Genomic DNA, 18,759 nt, shown 5'->3' on the forward strand with positions numbered 1-18,759 from the left:
CAGACTTTGAAGAGGAATAGAATGACTTTCTGCAAAGGCTTTGTCCAAGAGGTTTCCAGCTGCGCCGGAGTCAAGGAAGGCTTGAGTAGAGATGGTCTTGGAAGCAAACTGGAACTGTACTGGAAGAAGAAAGCGATGAGCAGAGGATTGGGGAAGATGATCAACTCCGCCCAGGTAAGTTTCCCCAAACTTACCTAGGCATTGGCGTTTCCCGACTTCACAGGGCACTCATGGGCAAAGTGGGATTTGCCCCCACAATATAAGCAGAGTCCCGCAGCCCTTCTCCGCAACTTTTCCTGTTCGGAAAGACGAGCGCGACCAATCTGCATAGGCTCTTCAGTGGTAGTGGGAGAAGGAACCGGAGCCGAGGAGGAAGATGAGGCAGTGCTGGGAAGAACCGGTCTCTGGAAGCGAGGAGCCAGGGGAGGTTGAAACTTTCTCACTCGTTCTTTAACAACTTGGTGTTCTCTTTGACGAGTATCCACCTTGACTGCCAAGGCCACAAGATCCTCCCAGCGTGTAGGTAACTCTCGTGAGACCAAATCGTCCTTGAGGCGCATGGACAACCCATTGTAGAAGGCAGCATGATAACTGTCGTTGTTCCAGTTGGTCTCGGCAACCAGTGTGCGGAATTCGATAGCATATTCGGGCACAGAACGTGTTCCCTGACGAATCTGGAACAGGGAAGAGGCAGACGCTGCCCGGCCGGGAGCATCAAATACGGTGCGCAGATCACGGATAAAGGCCTTTGAGTCATCAATCAGGGGATCCTCTTTCTCCCACAGCGGAGATGCCCATTCCAAAGCTTTACCAGTCAAGCGGGTAATGATGTATCTATCCCACCTTGGCACGTTCAGAGACATATTGATGGGGTAGCAGTATGAACTGGATCTTACATTGATTGATGAACCCTCTACAAGCCTCAGAATCACCACTGAAGGGCGGAGGTGCTGGAATGCGAGGTTCAGAGACATGAACCGGCGCCACTGGAATAGTGGCCGAAGCGGAGGCAGGAACCTGAACAGTAGGAGAGAGCGCAGACAATTTCTCCAAAATGGCCACAAGGGCTTGGCCAAAGTGAGTCTCCCGAGCTTCATAGGCCTCCATGCGTGAGGCTATCCCACGAAAAGCTCTTCCGAAGTCTGGTTGAGCCGAGGCCTCCTCAGATGGGTCCATGGCCCAAGTATAATGTAAGGGCCCGAAGGCACAGTAGGAGTGCGGACCAAGGAGGAGGCAGGTAACAGCCGAGTTCGAGGTAACAGAAGGATAAGGCAATAGAATAGTCGAAGTTCAGGCAAAAGGTTCAGTCCAGGCAGCAAAGGGTCAATCTGAATAACAGGCAAGGTAGGTACACAGGAAATCAGTCAATAATATCACACCCAGGAATTCACGAAGATAAACCTATACTTGGGCAATGTCTGTAGTGTCCAGAGGGCTTTATATAGGCCAGGTTTGGCGCCAAAGTTTGGGCGCAATGGCGTCATGACGCTGGCGTCCTGGCGCTGACGCTCTGACGCCGGCGCCCATTCTGACGCCGGCGACCATTCCGTCGCCGGCGACCAATCGGCAAGCAGGAGGACGCAGGCGTCATAGTGCTGCGACCAGCAGGATCCACATGGTGGGGCCAGGAGTCGCCATCTTGGACGCCGTCGCCATCTTGGACGCCGTCGCCATCTTGGACGCCGTCGCCATCTTGGGAAGAAACCTCTATTTCCATTACACATGGTGAGGCACTTTGAACAGACTGACACATAGTCCAGTTTGGTCACAGGTAGTCTCTATGGACTGCAGATTGTGTCCCTTCTAGGAATGTGAATGAAGCAGTGGAAGATATGGAAGTGAGAGGCACCACAGAGCATTCCTGTGACTGATCCAATCAAAGTGTTTGAGCCAATAGCCAAATGTTGCAGACAAAGTGTACATTGCCGTGTGTGGTTGGAAATCTGCACTTTCTTGGGCTAACAGCAAATCAGATGAGGTAGCAATGGCACTTCTGTGTCTTTAGCACAGACATTCAAATTGGCTTCAGTTTCTTATTGCATTGGCCACAAATATGGTCCCACTTTGGCTGGCCTACTGAATATATAATGGACATTCAGTGTCTGTGTGCCCATATGTGGTGGGTTTTTATATGTAGTGGAAACATCTGAACTCTGAGAAGTGTTTGAAGCATAAACCATGGAACCTTTGCTCCAATGGACCGCTGGTAGCTGTTATATTATATCTGCAAATGGGGCAGTTACCAGAGTGAGAGGAAACATTGTTGCCGCTTCTTTAAAGTTTAGATGGAGTCCGATGGGTCAGTGGTTTTTAACATATAAGATATATAACATATCTAACACATTCCACTTAACTAGAAAGTGGGATCAATATGATTCTCGAAAATACTGCCCTCCGTTTATTGAAGGCTCACAGAAGTGACCTAATATATGAGTGTTCTGGGTGGCTGTGCTATTTATCCTTATCATACATTACTTGTGACCTAAACCCTGCCCTCTCAGATTGGTGGTGCCTAACGGGTTATTCTGTAGGAATTTGATAAAGTTAGATGCCATTGATGATGTCGCTGGTCTGCAAGCCCCAGTTAGCATGGCCATGCAGTTAAACCTGTGGAAACCTGAGTAAGGATGCACTTTGGGGAGATATTCTTGTGGTGATTAGTAGGGCACATCATGGACGCAAGATGAGCTGGGTATCCAGTTATCTGGCAACAGCCATATTTATAATGTACTTAATTTGATACGGTGGAACTCGCACAACACCTATTTAAGTGGGGCATCAACATGTTTCCTCTTTACGCTACATGGTCGGGAATTTATTTTGGGACGGGGACAATTGTATTTTGTGATTGGTTAAAACTGGGTTGCTTTACAGGGAACCCATGGATGCTGCTCTTCAGTTAATTCAATTTATGTTTCTGTTAACTAGCAAACAGCATGTCGGCTACTTACTGGTAGAGGCGACAGTACCCAGAACTGCCAGTGCAGGTTACTTGTTACCTGTAAGTACTAATGTTGCTTCTTATTTCATGATAAATAACATAAACTCTGGGTCTTGCTGAAAAGCGACAGTCTGTTCTGCAGTGTCGCTGCTACACCCATTGACTTTGAGTACCCCTAAAGAGTGTGCCCCTTCTCACTCACAGCCAGTGGGCAGTTTAGGCTGTGTGTGACAGGAGTGAGTGTCCTTAACATCTGCATGTTGTCTGTCTCTCGTTGCACTTGTAGCCTTTTTGTTCCTTCCGCTGTTTGTTTCTGCGCTCTAAGCAGTGACTCCTCACAGCTGCTAACTATGTGCCAGTATATATGGTAACCCCCTCCCCAGAGACTTAATGGAGGGAAGTAAGAGTACTACCTGCCCATTATCCATGCCAATGATTTTTGGGCAGAAGCTGTGGAACGTGGGAAGGAATAGTATTATTTTACCTGGCAGTTCAGTGTCTGACATTCCTTCTGCTGCCTGGTGCAGTGCCAGGTGTTTGGGTGCATGGATATATATTATCTCTGGAATTGTATGTATGTGTGTGTCAGACCCCGATTTTATGTTTTCCAGAGCACTGGGGAAAAATTTAAAATTATAGCCAGTTAAATGGAGAAGCCTAACCACTGATGTCTTATTCTGCAGTGCATATATAGGCTTATCTGCCAACAAGGAACACCATAAGTCTATGCTTCCCTGTAGCAGGCAAGTCAGTCGTATATCTTCAAAGCAGTCCCATGTTTGGCAGTTGCAATAACATGATTAAAGGCAAAGTTAACCTCACTATAACTTTACAGATCTCAAGCTTAATGTTGCATGATCATGAGTCATAGCTAACCCCTACAGCTATGCCAAGTCTTAACATGTGAGAGCCATGGAGATTGCCCACAGTTAAGCCCGTTGTTCTATTTGAGCACTGTGTGCAGTATTAGCACAGAAATCAGGTGACCATTGCTCTCTTTAAAGTTTTTAAGTTAATGACTGATTAGTTGCTATGGGTTACTGCCCAGATGCAAATTCGCCCAGTGTTTATAAATAAGCTCCAGTGTGTTCATAAGCCAGTACAGGTGTGGGACCTATTATCCAGAATGCTCCGGATCCAGATAACAGATCTTTCCATAATTTAGGTCTTCATACCTTAAATCTACTAGAAAATCTTGTTAACATTGAATAAACCCAATAGGCTGGTTCCGCTTTCAACAATGGTTGATTAAATCTTAGTTTGGATCAAGTACAAGGTGCCGTTTTAGTATTACAGAGAAAAATAAATAATTTAAAAAAGTTTGATTATAATTGAGTCTATGGGAGATAGTCTTTCCGTAAATCGGAGCTTTCTGAATAACAGGTTTGCGGATAATGGATCTTATACCTGTACATGCAAGCGCAAGAGGGGCATCTGGCACACACTTGTTCCGTTACCCCAAGATGATGCCACTGTGCCCTGAATAAAATCAGGACTGGACAGGAGAGCAGTCTTCTCTGTAAGTGTCTGAACATGGTGTGTGACACAGTCACTGTCTACCTGATATGGGACAAGACATTTTTTTTAGGGCTGAAATATGTTTATGTGCATTTTATTTACCTGTTAATTCATGTCTATTCAAAGCCCTGGTGCAATGCTTTGGGTATGATATGCATGAGAAGCCGGCCAGTACAGCGATATGTTCTGTGCGTCTGAAATAGGTAAGATTTTTATTAGTGTATTCTCTTGTTATATGCTAGTTCCTACAGAGTAACTAGCTGTACATTATGGACCCCAAAAGTGTATTTAGATGGAGTAATCCCTTGCGCAATTCATCTCGGACCATTTTATTTGTTTCATGGAGTGGGTTCTGTTATGAAACTTACAATAGTACAATACATAGAAAGCAGATTAGCAGGGGCTGCATTTTGCAGTCATGACAAAGCACAGTTTATTCTGAGGCAATAAGTGTCACAGGTATGTATGATATAAGGTCCCTTTCTGGTTAAGGTCTCTGGCCACATAGTGCAGCCCCTAGAAAAATATTTGAGTGGCCTTCAGCAAGGTAATTTTCTACTAATATCGCTGATGTCCTTTTAACTCCTGTTGTGCCCCCTGTTACTCCCACTTCACCCTCTTTCACTGTTGCATGTGACTTATTGTACTTTGCTTTCATTGTTTATACAGAGGAATGTTTTTAACGGGACACTGTCATCCAAATAAACCTGGTTTATTGTGCATTAATACAAAGTCTTCTGGTAATTATTATTGCACATTGTCCATCATTTCCGTGCATCCACAGATATTCTTGCTGTTGCTTCCAAACCAGCAGCACTGCTAGAGAAAGAGTTTTATGACTGGGATTCCATCTTTCCCAGTGTTTAGACAAAGGTACAGGGGCATGGAGTTTTCTCATCACAGTGAGTGCTATATATGCAAGAGAGAGTAATATAGTGGACCAAAAGCTCTTTAAGCAAAGCCTAACCTTGTTGTTAACCTGTTGTTTTCCTGACCCACAGAGATCAATGCAAAGGGATACAGACTCATTTGGTATAATGATGTCTCTCAGTTTTCTTGACTATGTTACATAGTAGCTGAGCTAAAGAACAGAGCTTTAAACTGATAGCATCTCATTAAACTAAAGTCAGGTAAAAAAAAAAACAGGGCATATTATAGGTACCTATGAGGCAAGGGCAACACTGTGTCTTAGTGGGTAGCACACCCTACTGTGTGTGAATGTGAGAGGGACCTTAGATTGTAAACTCACTGGGGCAGGGATTTATGGGTTTGTATAGGGACCTTAGATTGTAAGCTTACTGTGACAGAGACTGATGGGCCTTTGATTGTAAGCTCCAATGATACAGGGACTGATGGGAATGATACACTTTCTCTGTTATATAAATACCAGAGAATATTAGTGTTAAGATGCAACTGACAGGGAGAAATCTGTATCCAAATGAGAACTAGCCCTCAAATTGCACCACTCCCTGCCCTCTTAGCCGTTAGCATCCTACATTACTTTCTGCAGGTAAGTTACTAAGCCTGAGTTGGCATTTAGGATGCAGAAATTGGCAGAAAGAGCAGATTGGTGCAACCCACAGCAACAGAACAGCAACCCAAGGGGGAACAAAAGGCAACTCATCAGTCACAACAGAAGGAACTCATGGCACTGGGTGGGACATTGTCTCAGTTCTTCACTAAATTATGTTATGTGAAGTGCTGAGACAATGGGGTTGTGCTGTATAGATTAGTGTGTAACTGAACTCTGTACTGCACTGTCTTGCCCTTCTCTTCCATTGCCCCTGCCTGCCACTGACAAACCAATACTGTGGACTCTGTACCAGCCCCTAAGAGAGAAGTGCTCAGCAGACATACATAGACTGTCTGCACTTGGCTACTGACAGCACAGGACATGGGCAATGGTAAAGGCAACTTGTGCCAGTGTCTCTTCTTACTACTTTTATTGAAACTCATAGCCAAAGACTTGTGGGTGCTTCATATGGGACCTGGGCATGTGCCTCACTGCCCACATCTTATGGTGCCAGTTCATCCTGGGCAACAGCTAGTGCTGGTTAAAGAGAAAATGACCTCACAATGGCAGTTAGATTTGCCCATATCCCAACATCCCCTGGTATAAGAGTGTAGAAAATAGATAGAGACAGACACAATAATAGTTACACTTAACTATAAACACAGTGAGAATGAGGAAAGAATGGATATTGGGAAGTTGATTTAGGAGTCAGAGCCAGCAGTGCAAGAAACAGAAAGTGACACACAGGCACAATGACAATTACACATAATTATAAACCCACTCATTATAAACTATATTTTATTTTATTAGGTAAAGTTCCCCTTTAATATCACATGATTTTAATGCAAACCAGAGGGAGCAATTTTCTGCTTACAGCAGGGAAATTATTATTTATTGAGCTTATATTTGAATATGCAAATTAGGGGTTTGATTTTGGCTCTGTATTCTGTTGCTTCCAGACATGATGGTGTCATTCCCAGGTACCATGTCTATAGTGATTGTAGGTCTTCTGAGAATTGGACTCCCAGCAGCCCCTGCTTTGGCTCTTTCATAAACACTGGCACTACCCACCCAAGCTGCTTGTATATACTGTACTTACTCCCCCTATTGGTAACTGTTTGCCCTGCACCATCTGTGACTTGGGCTCACCCTGTGTGTGAGGGCAGAAATATGAAAATTTCCTGGTATCAGTACTGCAGTGCTTATTTGGAACCTCTGCTCCTCACCCCCATTCACACATAATATCAAGTGCACCCCATCAGCCCTCCCGCCCTAATACAGCTGAAAGTGCCCCATGTGGGGGATATCTTAGGGCTCTTACACATGAGCGTTTTTACCTGCGCTCCCCTGCGTTCCGTTTTTCGGCATTCAGCCACAGGGGAGCGCAGGAATAGACGCATTTCATTATTTCAAATGGGGCTGTACTCACACAGGCGCGCGTAGGCGCCAAACGCAGGAAAAATGCAGCATGTTGCGTCTCAGCCTGCGTTGGCGCCTACATGCGCCTGTGTGAGTACAGCCCCATTTGAAATAATGAAATGCGTCTATTCCTGCGCTCCCCTGCGGCTGAACGCCGCAAAAACGGAACGCAGGGGAGCGCAGGTAAAAACGCTCATGTGTAAGAGCCCTTAGAAGGGATGGGATCAATTTCAGCACAAGCTGCACAGGTAATAGAGGGTCCAAACAAACACACTGCACCTGATCATTAACTCTAAATTAAGATCTGTGCTGCAGACTGCAGATGTATTGGAGCAGCCATGCAATAGGCACATAAATCAAATAACTTTCCCTTTAGCTTGTTTAAAGGGGTGAAGTTGTAATATTAACATTAGCCAAGCCTCCTCTTTCTTAAAGGGGAATGTAGGCACATATTAGGTAGGTACATGGTTTCACCAGTTTATATGGAGCATACAATATGGGCTCTATACAGTAGCACAGACTGAGCACCTGGGCAATAAAGAACTGGTCCCAAGGTCCCTGTGTGGCACTTTTCTTAGTGGGGCAGTTATTTATCTTTTGGTGTTGATAAACTTGCCACTATTGCCCCCCCCCATAACACCAGGCTGCTCACACTCCATTCAGTATGGCCACATGTCCTGCTGCAGGCTACACTTATTTTCTCTGGAGCCATAGGGAAAGTCTCTCAATAGGGACAGTTATATTTGTCTGGCAGTATCATTGGCTGGAGAATTTACTGTCCGACTTATGGCTCTGACCCATTCGCTCTTTTTTTTATGCATTTGACACACAGGTTTGAGTGCACCTAAACACATCAGTTGATTGGAACGTTTAGGGCAGGACTCCATGGATGATTCTGGCAAGATCCGACGCGCTGCGCAAAAATGCGACTGAAATATTGTTGATTAACGCTGCAACACGATCCAGCAATAGAATTACTTATTACAGTCGCATCTGACGTGACATCTGCGTTTTTGTGCAGAGCGTCGGATCGCGCCGGAATCGTCCGTGGAGTCCTGCCCTAAAGGTATGATTGGCTGGAACAGTATCTGCCCCTCAACCTGTACTGTTTCCCACTCAAATCTATCCCCTGCCCTGAAAGTGATATCATCATAAACACAAAAGTGATGTCATCCAGTAACATAACTAGATGGGGACAGGCCCTGGTGCGGGCCGTGAACCCGGGCCACCACCCCCTCCACGCCGATTTTCTTTGCTGCTGCAGTCGACTGCAGCCGGCTACATAGGGGCGAGATCTGCTGGGGGCCCTGTGGGCGTGCTGGCCCTGGACCAATTGCATCCCCTGCTTCCTCAGTCGTTACGCCACTGATGTCATCCAATTGTGGGCACAGGTCAGAATGTGGCAAAGCTGCTAAATTTCTAACTTGTACTGTCCTCCAGGGTTATAATGATCATTGGAGCAGAGCTCACCCCTGGCACAGTGATCTGATTCTGTATTTTACTGCTCCTGGGCTGCTCTCGTTGTAAATTAAAGGAACAGTAACACCAAAATTATTTTAAGGTAATGAAAATATCATGTAGTGTTACCCTGCACTGGTACAACTGATCTGTTTGTTTCAGAAACACTACTATGGTTCATATAAACAAGCTGCTGTGTAGCAATGGCACAAATTAAAAAAAAGGTTATATGGCACAGGTTAAATAGTGGATAACAGATAACACCATTATGTTCTACAGAGCTTATCTGCTATCTGCTGTGTTACCTGAGCCTTTTCTTCTTTCAATGGCTGCCCCCCATTGCTACACAGCAGCTTATTTATATAAACAATAGTAGTGTTTCTGAAGCAAACATAGCAGTTTTATCAGTGCAGGGCAACACTGTTCCTTGAGTGACAGTCCACACGAGCAGATTCGGGGAGATTATTCGCCCCAGCGACAAATTGTCTCTTGTTCAGGGAGACAATCTCCCCGAACTGCTTTCCCCCTGCCCTCCACTGGCTAAAATGAAAATTGCCCATGGCAATTCACACTCGGCGCTTTGTTGTCTGAAGTCACCCAAAGTTTCCTCGTGAGGCAAAGAAAAGTTGGCACCAGGTTTAAAAAAAACATTGGTGGCAGGGGCCTATAGAGTTTTAAAATAATACATTGGTGGCTAGGCGTTCAAAAAATTAAAAAAACACATTGCTGTTCAGTAGAACTGAACTCGTGGCTTCAGGACTTAGACTTTGCCTCCTTTCGTGACTTCGGGTCTTTATGCGGTTTCAGGACTTCAAGTTCGGAAAAGATAGAAGTGGCTGGAGGGAAAATATGACATGATTGGTATGGCCAAAACATGGCTGAATGAGTTGCAGTTAACATCAGAGGCTATACTTTGTTATATGTCTGTTTGTTAGGCCGGATTTAAAAGCTTACATAAAGGAGGAGGTTATGTTAGAAAATGAGGGGGCAGAAGACTTATGTGTGGAGTTCTTCACCAATTGTATAGAGTCCAGCCATACTATAGACTCCCTAATGTAAGTGAGGAGGCTAAGCTCCTGATGCAAATAGAAAAAGCTGCTAGTTTGGGTAAAGTAATGATTATGGGGGATTCTAATTTCCCAGATATTGACTGGAGCAACAGTACTGCCAGATCAGTAAATAAACTTGTTGCATGACAATTTTATGGCACAGGTTTTGAGGAGCCTACCAGAAAAAATGCTATTCTGGATCTAGTGATCTCAAATGACCCAGAACTTATAGCAAATGTGCAAGTCATTGAACCCCTGGGTAATAGTGACTATAATGTGATATCATTTATATCATGTCTGGTGCAAAAAACAAATATACACCGGGCAACAAAAAACATGAATTTCAGAAAAGCTCATTTTAAAGAGCATTGATTGGGGCATTACGTTTTCAGCTAAAGACACAGAACAGAAATAGTTATCATTTAAAATGATATTAAATCATTACTGTTTTCAATTTATTCCCTTAAGGAGTAAATGTAGAAGCTCTAAGACTAATCCCTATGTGGCTTAATATAGAAGTAAAGAAGTTAAAAGGAAAGAAGAGAAAGGCATTTAAAAACTACAAGTCTGTTGGGACAGAAGCTGCATTTAATGAATATAAACACTATATAAAATGTTGTAAATCAGCAATCTGGAAGGCAAAGAAAGCAAATGAAGAGTACATTGTGGCGGAGGCTAAGACTAACCCCAAAACGTTTTTAAATATATTATTAGTAAAAAGATGCAGGTTGAGAGTGTTGCTCCATTAAATAACAGTATGGTTGTAACAGATACAGAAAAGGCAAATGTGCTAAATCAGTTCTTTTCTTCAGTATATACAATAGAGGAGTCTGAGTTCCCAGGCTCAATTCATAGCTGCACTGATGGCTCAGCTCAATCTAGTCAGTGGCTGACTCAGGATATGATCCATAAAGCTTTAATAAAAATTAATGTAAACAAGGCTCTAGGGCCTGATGGCATACACCCCCAGGTTCTAAGAGAGCTTAGTTCAGTTTTAGACCAGCCCCTATTTCTAAATTTTCTCAGATTCACTTTCATCTGGTATGGTACCTATGGATTGCAGAAAAGCTGATGTCATTCCAATATTTGAAAAGGGATTAGCCTGGTAATTATAGGCCAGTAAATTTGACATCTGTGGTGGGCAAATTATTTGAAGGCTTGTTAAGGGATCACATTCAAAATTTTGTCCTAGTGAATGGCATTATGAGCAGCAATCCGCATTTATGAAGGATACGGATTGTCATGTCAGACAAATTTGATTGCTTTTTATGATAAGGTAAGTATGATGCGGGACAGTGGGGGGCAGTAGAGGTGATGTATTTGGATTTTGCCAAAGCGTTTCATACCGGGCCCCACAAACTACTGCTTTCTAAACTAAGGTCTGTTGGGCTTAATGAAGTCGTTTGTACATGGATAGGAAACTGGCTACAGGATCAGGTACAGAGGGTGGTTGTTAATGGGACATTCTCCATTTGGAGTAAGGTTCTTAGTGGGGTCCCTCAGGGCTCGGTATTAGGTCCACTTTTATTCAACTTGTTCATTAATGACTTAGGGGAGGGTATTGTAAGTAATGTATCAGTGTTTGCAGATGACACAAAACTATCCAGCCCAATTAATTCCATCCAAGATGTGGCATCCTTGCAACTAGATCTTGACAAACTGGCAATCTGGGCAGCTAAGTGGCAAATGAGATTCAATGTTGATAAATGTAAAGACATGCACCTGGGATGTAAGAATATCCAAGCCACTTATACCCTTAATGGGACTGCACTAGGCAAATCCATTATGGAAAAGGACCTTGGAGTCCTTGTAGATGATAAACTTGGCTGTAGCAAGCAATGCCAGTCAGCAGCATCAAGGGCAAATAAGGTCTTGAGCTGTATTAAAAGGGGCATAGAGTCACGGGAGGAGAGGGTCATTCTTCCACGCTGGAGAAGAGGTGTTTAAGGGGTGATATGATAACTATGTATAAATAAATAAGGGAATCATATAATAATCTCTCTAATGCTTTATTTACCAGTAGGTCTTTCCAGCTGACACAAAGTCACCCATTTACATTTAGAAGAAAAGAGGTTCCACCTAAATATTCGGAAGGGGTTTTTACAGTGAGAGCTGTGAAGATGTGGAATTCTCTCCCTGAATCAGTGGTACAGGCTGATACATTAGATAGCTTTAAGAAGGGGTTGGATGGCTTTTTAGCAAGTGAGAAAATACAGGTTTATGGAAGAGCTCATAGTACAAGTTAAGTGACTAGACCGATTGCCATTTTGAGTCAGGAAGAATTTTTTCCCCCTATGAGGCAAATTGGAGAGACTTCAGTTTTGGGTTTTTTGCCTTCCTCTGGATCAACTAGCAGGTTAAAAAAGTTAAAAGGTTGAACTTGATGGACATGTGTCTTTTTTCAACCTTACTTACTATGTTACTTTGTTCTTAGCTTGGCAACTTTCCCTCTCTTCCACTCTGTTTGTCTCTCTTCTCCCTATTCCCCTTTCTCTTTCCTATCTAGAGGGGTTATCCCCCCCTCTATATTGTTAAAAATCTAAATGCAAAATAAAAGCTTAAAACAAAAGGTATCCATTCCTTGATCAGATTTACAATTTAGTCAAGATATTAACAATGATTTTGGTGTTACTTGCTTTACACTTTATGAATAGTTGGGTGAATAGCAGCATTACTTTTGAACTTCTAACATTTATATATTGCTACAGTATAGCAGACCCTTCCAGGTAATGACCTGCCTCTATTTTCTTGTTGGTCTGCGATGGAGGGGATTCCAGGAAAGTTAAGCTGTGGAATATGCCCTATTATTTTATGTTGTAAGCAACCAGTCCCTTATAGGCAAAGCCCAAATAGAAGGTAACCTTCCTATTCCCACGAGGAACCCATAAGGGATTTATGGGCAGCACCTCAAGACTGGGCTTTTTGCAGTGTCCTTCTGTGTAAATCTTCCCATTTATGATCCACCCTGGGACTCTCTTCATCATTCCCTCACATGTTCTCTTTTGGGGCTCCATCTTGAGACAGTGTTCACTCACTGGACCTTTGACAAGTTTTTCAATCTTACTGATATGTAGCAGCTTTTGCAAAGAGTTTCCCTGTCCCAGGAAGAAATGGACCTTTGTCCTTCTTTTCCTTTCTGGGACCTTTTTCATTCTTATTTCATGAAGTTGTTTAGCCTTCCTTATTGCATTGATCAGAATGTTGTTTTTTTCTTCATCTTGTTCTGTGTCTGCTTGAGTGTCTGGCCAGTAAAGCAATAGAAGCATCAGATAAGTACATGGGCTATAGGTTTCTCTGGACTGAATGAATCTTTTGCTCACTTCAAGCATTTGTGCAAAGGTTAAAAGGCCTGGACATTCAGAATCTACACATGAAAGTGCAATATGGCACATTATGTATTGTACCACGTCCCGGTCATCCATACTTGCACCTTTTAAGTAGTCCAGAAGAGTTTCATCTGCCCAGCATGGTCGATACAGGTCTATAATCTCCTGCAGTTTCTTGACAGATATTCCATCATTTGAATCAAACAGCAGGGACAGTATGGCAGCTGAACTCCCACCTCCCTCTTTATAGATGTCCATGCGTTTGGTTATGTGCTTCAGCCTTCCTGGGTTCTCACATTCTATCCTTTCAGGCAGATGCTGGGAACTGTAAAATGAAGCAAATGTCTTAATTTTTCTTTCTAGCCACATAGGGGAGCCAAAAGTAATGCTTTTCTCATAGTTTCTTTGCCCCCTGCCACCAAACCCATCTGCCTGGAAGTACCCTATGTCATCAGAAAGCCATTCCAGGGCATTGCACATGTTTTGATACAGTGCTTTCAGTTTGTCATGGATCTTATTCCAGGCTTGTATGGTCTCCTTAGGCTTATCATTTGTCACTAGGTAATACAGGAGCTCTTGCTGTTTCCCATTGTCTCTTGCAAATATATTGAGTGTGGAAAGAAGCTTCAGCATGTTGCAGCCTACATCAATTTCCCCACAGTACCCAGAGCTGTTCATTACATCCATGTTGGACTTTGCAGCTTCCTGTGCTTCCCGGAAACATTCCATTGACTTTAGTCCAATTTTAATAATGCCGACTGCATCTTGTTCAGATAAATTCTTGTTCCACAAGGAAGTAGTTGCATTAAATTTCTGCTTGTACACTTGACCGACTGTGTCTAAGATAAAGGAATCATGGGGAAAGTGAAGTTTAGCAATATCAGCCCATTTTATTGCCTCATCGTACATCTCGTGGTTGCAGTGCAGCCTGGCAAGGTGCTGGGCAAAGTAGGGATCTTTACCAAAGCTCTTATATGCACATTGGAGAAGCTCCCGGCCTTTCTCTTGTTTGTTCTCAGTACTGCAAACATATTCAATAAGCGGTGAGAACAATGTGTCCGTATCATCTCCCTTCCTCTTTTTCTGACGCCGGAGCAAAAGGATTTTCAGTAACTTCATGAAGTATTCTTTCCCAAATCTGTGCTGGAACAGAATGTTCTCTTGCAGAAGATCCATAGCAATCCGACTCTGAGGATAAGAGGGAATAATCTGGCTCAGGAGCTCCTCTGCAATTAATGGATGGCAGATCCGAATTCCAAACATCCAGCCGTCTGTCTCTTTAAATTCAACAACCAGGAGAGGCACCTGCTTGCTTAAATGTGTGCTGAAATGACTTCTCTTTGTCTCATTGAAATGTATTTGTTCTCCAAGCAGTGCCTGGCAATGGGAAATAGGCATAAAGGAACCTTGGACATGGATATTCAGCAGTGCTATGTAACTTAGTAATCGGGATTCGGGGGAAGAGGGGCCCATGTTCTTCTGCATTTGTTTCACAACGTTAGCCAAGTACTGCCTCTGAAACCCCTGGCACATTAGATCAAAAGTAATCAGGGATTCCTTGGGAAAATGCTTTGAAAGTTCCTGTGCTTTTTCAGCAAAGTGTGTCTTTTCCCTGGGACTCAGTGTGTAGGTGACTGCGACAGTGTCATCATGAGGTACCTCACAAAGCCTTTCCGGCTCCCGTGATCTCCTGCAACTTAGAATAATAAAACAAGATTTTGTGTGTGACATTCTTCGGCACGACACAGCTTCCATTAAGCAATGCTTCAGTTCGACTACGTAGTCCTCATCAGTGTCTTCAAGCAAGAGTAGAACTGGGCAGCCGAGCTTTGTGTCCCTCTCATAGTATTCTCTGAACTTCACTGCATGTTCACAGACTGTTGGAACTGGGCACAATGAGTCTACAATGGCGCAGCGTAATGTTTGCCTATATTTCCAAAGAATTTGCCGAGCAACTGTGCTACCGCCGCTCCCTGGCTGGTGTACAAGTTTGATCCTGTCGACTGGATGTGCTGCCGAGCTTTTATCTAATCGTTTACTCAGAATTTTGTCTACCTCAGCACATGCGTCGCGTTCCAAGAACTTACTACAGAGGTTCTGCTCCGCAAACCAGAGATGCTTCCACTCCATTTTCCCTCCACGGTAAAAGGTGCTTTCAAATGCATGGAGCTCTCCCTTGGTCTTGACTTTGATATTGCTGCACTCATTTTCACACAGTATTTTCAAGGAATGGATTCTTTCTTCATCGGGCAGGGTAAGGACAAAAACCCCGTTGGTAGAAAGAGGAAGGTTCTTTTTGTAATCTGTTACTGCCAGCATGTCCTGAATGGTAGCATCCACCTGACTCAACTCCAGGCCAATGATACTTATAGACTCCAGCTCCTCTGGGCTACAGGAAGCCTGTGCCAGTCTGGCCCACTCTTTATAATGCTCCTTATTTTCTGCAATGCAAGTTATATACTCCGTACCATGCATCTGCCTATAAAATAAGTGGAATGCTTCAGCCATTGGCTTTTGTACAGGTGAAAACAACACAAATACCACCCTAAAGTACCCCCTGTTCCATGTATCCTCACAAAAGAATGAAACCGCCTTCTGTAAATATTTAGCTTTTGTCCTGATCCATGTCTGTTCATCACAGGGCTCATCATCATCTGCAGGATCTTGATTTCCATTGCACAATATCCAGCAGGTTTGTCTGAACAAGCCCAGCTCATTGATCATATTTTTATCCTTTGCCCCATCGCTGAAGGATGTTGTTAGAGAAAATGTATTGGGCGCATGTTGTTTCTTATATTCCAAACAGAGTCCCGAAGCTTCTGAATCCTCGTCAAAATCCAATACACACAAGACTCTCAGACGCATTAGGAAGCCCAGGTGCTCAGCCTGTTCCTTTGTGCACTTATTAGTTACTAAGACATGCCACTGATAGTCACCAGCCCATTGGTCACTGTTAGCAAATAGACTGGATAGTTTTTTTATTTGCTCTTCGTTATCACTTGCATCTCTGTTGACTTTATCTTCTATACAAACTTCCTTGACTTCTGTATCTCCTCGGCCCTGGCCTACGGGACCTTCTTGGCTCTGACTGTTAAAGTGTTCTTTCTCTGCAGGTGGGACATCCTGGTCTACATGGGGCATTAAACCTTCACTTTCCCCTTGTGGGATGTTTTTGGAAGCTAGTGATTCATTTGGTACATTGCCTTCACTGGCCACAATGATCTGAATTGGAGTCTTCAATTTTAGTCCTTGTTGTAAAAGGCTGTCCCTTTTCTTGAGTAAAAGCTGAATTTGTCCTTCTTTCATCTGGAGATTTTGTCTGAGGAAAGTGGCATCGAGTTCTGCAAGAGCCTCTCCGTTGACTTCTTCCTCCAGTAGCTTCTCAATGTAATTCTCCTTTACATGAACTGAGCGCAGCCACTCACCAACATCCCCTTCTGTCCACTCCTTAACGGGAATTGATCTGTAATCTGAAATGGAAGCAGGGCATTAGGAGCAATGCTGAGATATTAATTAGCCATAAGATCAGCACTAGCCATGGCAACGTTTGGCAACTTACCCATTGGAAGAGTAAAGCCACATTGGTAGGAGCTGTGGGAGACAAAGGGGAGTTTTTGGTCAGAAGAAAATTCTGGAAAAGGATTTACAGAAGAACAGTTTTCCCCAAAAAAATGTGAGAGAACCTGCTTTGTAAGCAGTAACTATTGACTCATACTAGGCCTGACCTGTTGCTCAAGCATGCTGGGGGCAAGTAAATGTCTTTGTTTGCTACATAAACACTGATATAGCTTCTATAAATAAACTGCTGTGTAGCCCTGGGGGCAAGGCCAGATTTATATAGTGAGCACCCCTAGGCCCGCTGACATCCATTGCCCCCCATCCCCTCCCTTTTATTTGTGCAAATTATCATAATTGAAACCAGAGCAATGGGGATTGGGGCACAAGGAATTTAAAAAACTATATTATCTCCTGCGCATCCCCAATGTGGGTGCGGTTGAGCAGCATGCCGCCCCCTAAAATCCTGCCACCCTAGGCCTTTCCACAAATCCGGGCCTGCCTAGTGCCATTCAGTCTGAAATAGGGCAGTACAGGTTAGATAGCAGGAAAGCTCTGTGCTATACAATGGGTTAAGTTCTTACGCAGGAATCTTACCCCATTGTATTGGACAGAGCTTATCTGCATGCAACCTTTTCCATTTAGATTGACTGCCCTGTGGCTACACAGCAGCTGATTTATAGTAACTATAGTAGTGTTTCTAAAGCAAGTACACAACTGTACCAGTGCAGGGCGACAGTATATTATATTTGAATTACTTTAAATGCTTATATTTTTGGTGTAACTGTTCCTTTAGACTTCTTCCAGATCGGGCTTATACACGGGCCTGTTAGCGTTGTATCTGCACTGAGAGCCACTGCAGCAGCCTGGGTGCAGACACATGGGGGCACATTTATTAAAGGGCAAATTGTGGATGTTTAGAGAACATTCACCAAAAAGACAATGTGCCACAAGATTGCCTATTTACTAAATGGCTACAAGGAAAATTCACAAGGTAAAAACCTCAGCGCTACAGAACTTTTACATTGTTTTGTCTGCAAAAATTCTGTAGCGCAAATCTGGTAATTTATCGAAGTGCGAATGCTACCCTTTTTGCTAAACTCCAATCACAAAGATAGAGCAGCCACTTTTAAATCACAGTTTCCACAGTTTCGGACTGGGATGCCTGGGGCCCACCAGGAAACCTCATTTCAAGGGCTCACCCCACCCAGTACAAAATAGCGCCCACAAATAAATATCAGAGTCAACATTTTTATTTAAAAAAAAGAAACTTGAATGGCCGTAATAATATTAAATTAAAATATCTTGTTCAACTCTCCAGTTTGGAATTTCTGCACTGATCTGGTTTCTAGAGTATAAATTACCCTAGCAACTAGGCAGTGGTTTGAGTCAGAAAAAGGCAAACAATTTGAAAACTATACAAAATAAAAAATTAAGACCAATTGAAAAGTTGCTAAGATTTGGCCATTCTATAACACAACAAAAGTAAACTTTAAGGTATTGTATATGATCCAAAATTATATTATACAGTGAGCCCAATTGGCTAGCGTCCTCACAATATAAAGTGAGACATAACATTTCTAGCACATTATTTAGTCAAGGGCACTGGATTCAGGGACAACAAACTGTGTTATGTATCAATCCCCCAGAAAACAAATTAGGATAAATACAGAGCTCCATGTATAAATTTACCAAGGCAGGATATTTGCAGGCTCAACACAAACTGCAGCAGAGGCCAACAACTAAAAACAGTATAGCTATAAATAAAATGCACAACACTTTACTCACATATTCTTTCTTGTTGTCCCAAGCTTCTTTTATTCTTTTGTCTTCCCCTCGCTATCGATTTGCACTTCCAGTATTTCTGCCCTTGTACTTGTACCATATTTTATTCTCTTGCCTCTTCCTGTGATTACCCACGTTACCACCCTCTGCTCCTCTCTCCTCCACTTTCTTGTGCTCTCTACTTTTGATTTTTTT

This window comes from Xenopus laevis, chromosome 9_10L (genome assembly GCF_017654675.1).
Source record: "Xenopus laevis strain J_2021 chromosome 9_10L, Xenopus_laevis_v10.1, whole genome shotgun sequence".
In the NCBI taxonomy this organism is placed as follows: Eukaryota; Metazoa; Chordata; class Amphibia; order Anura; family Pipidae; genus Xenopus; species Xenopus laevis.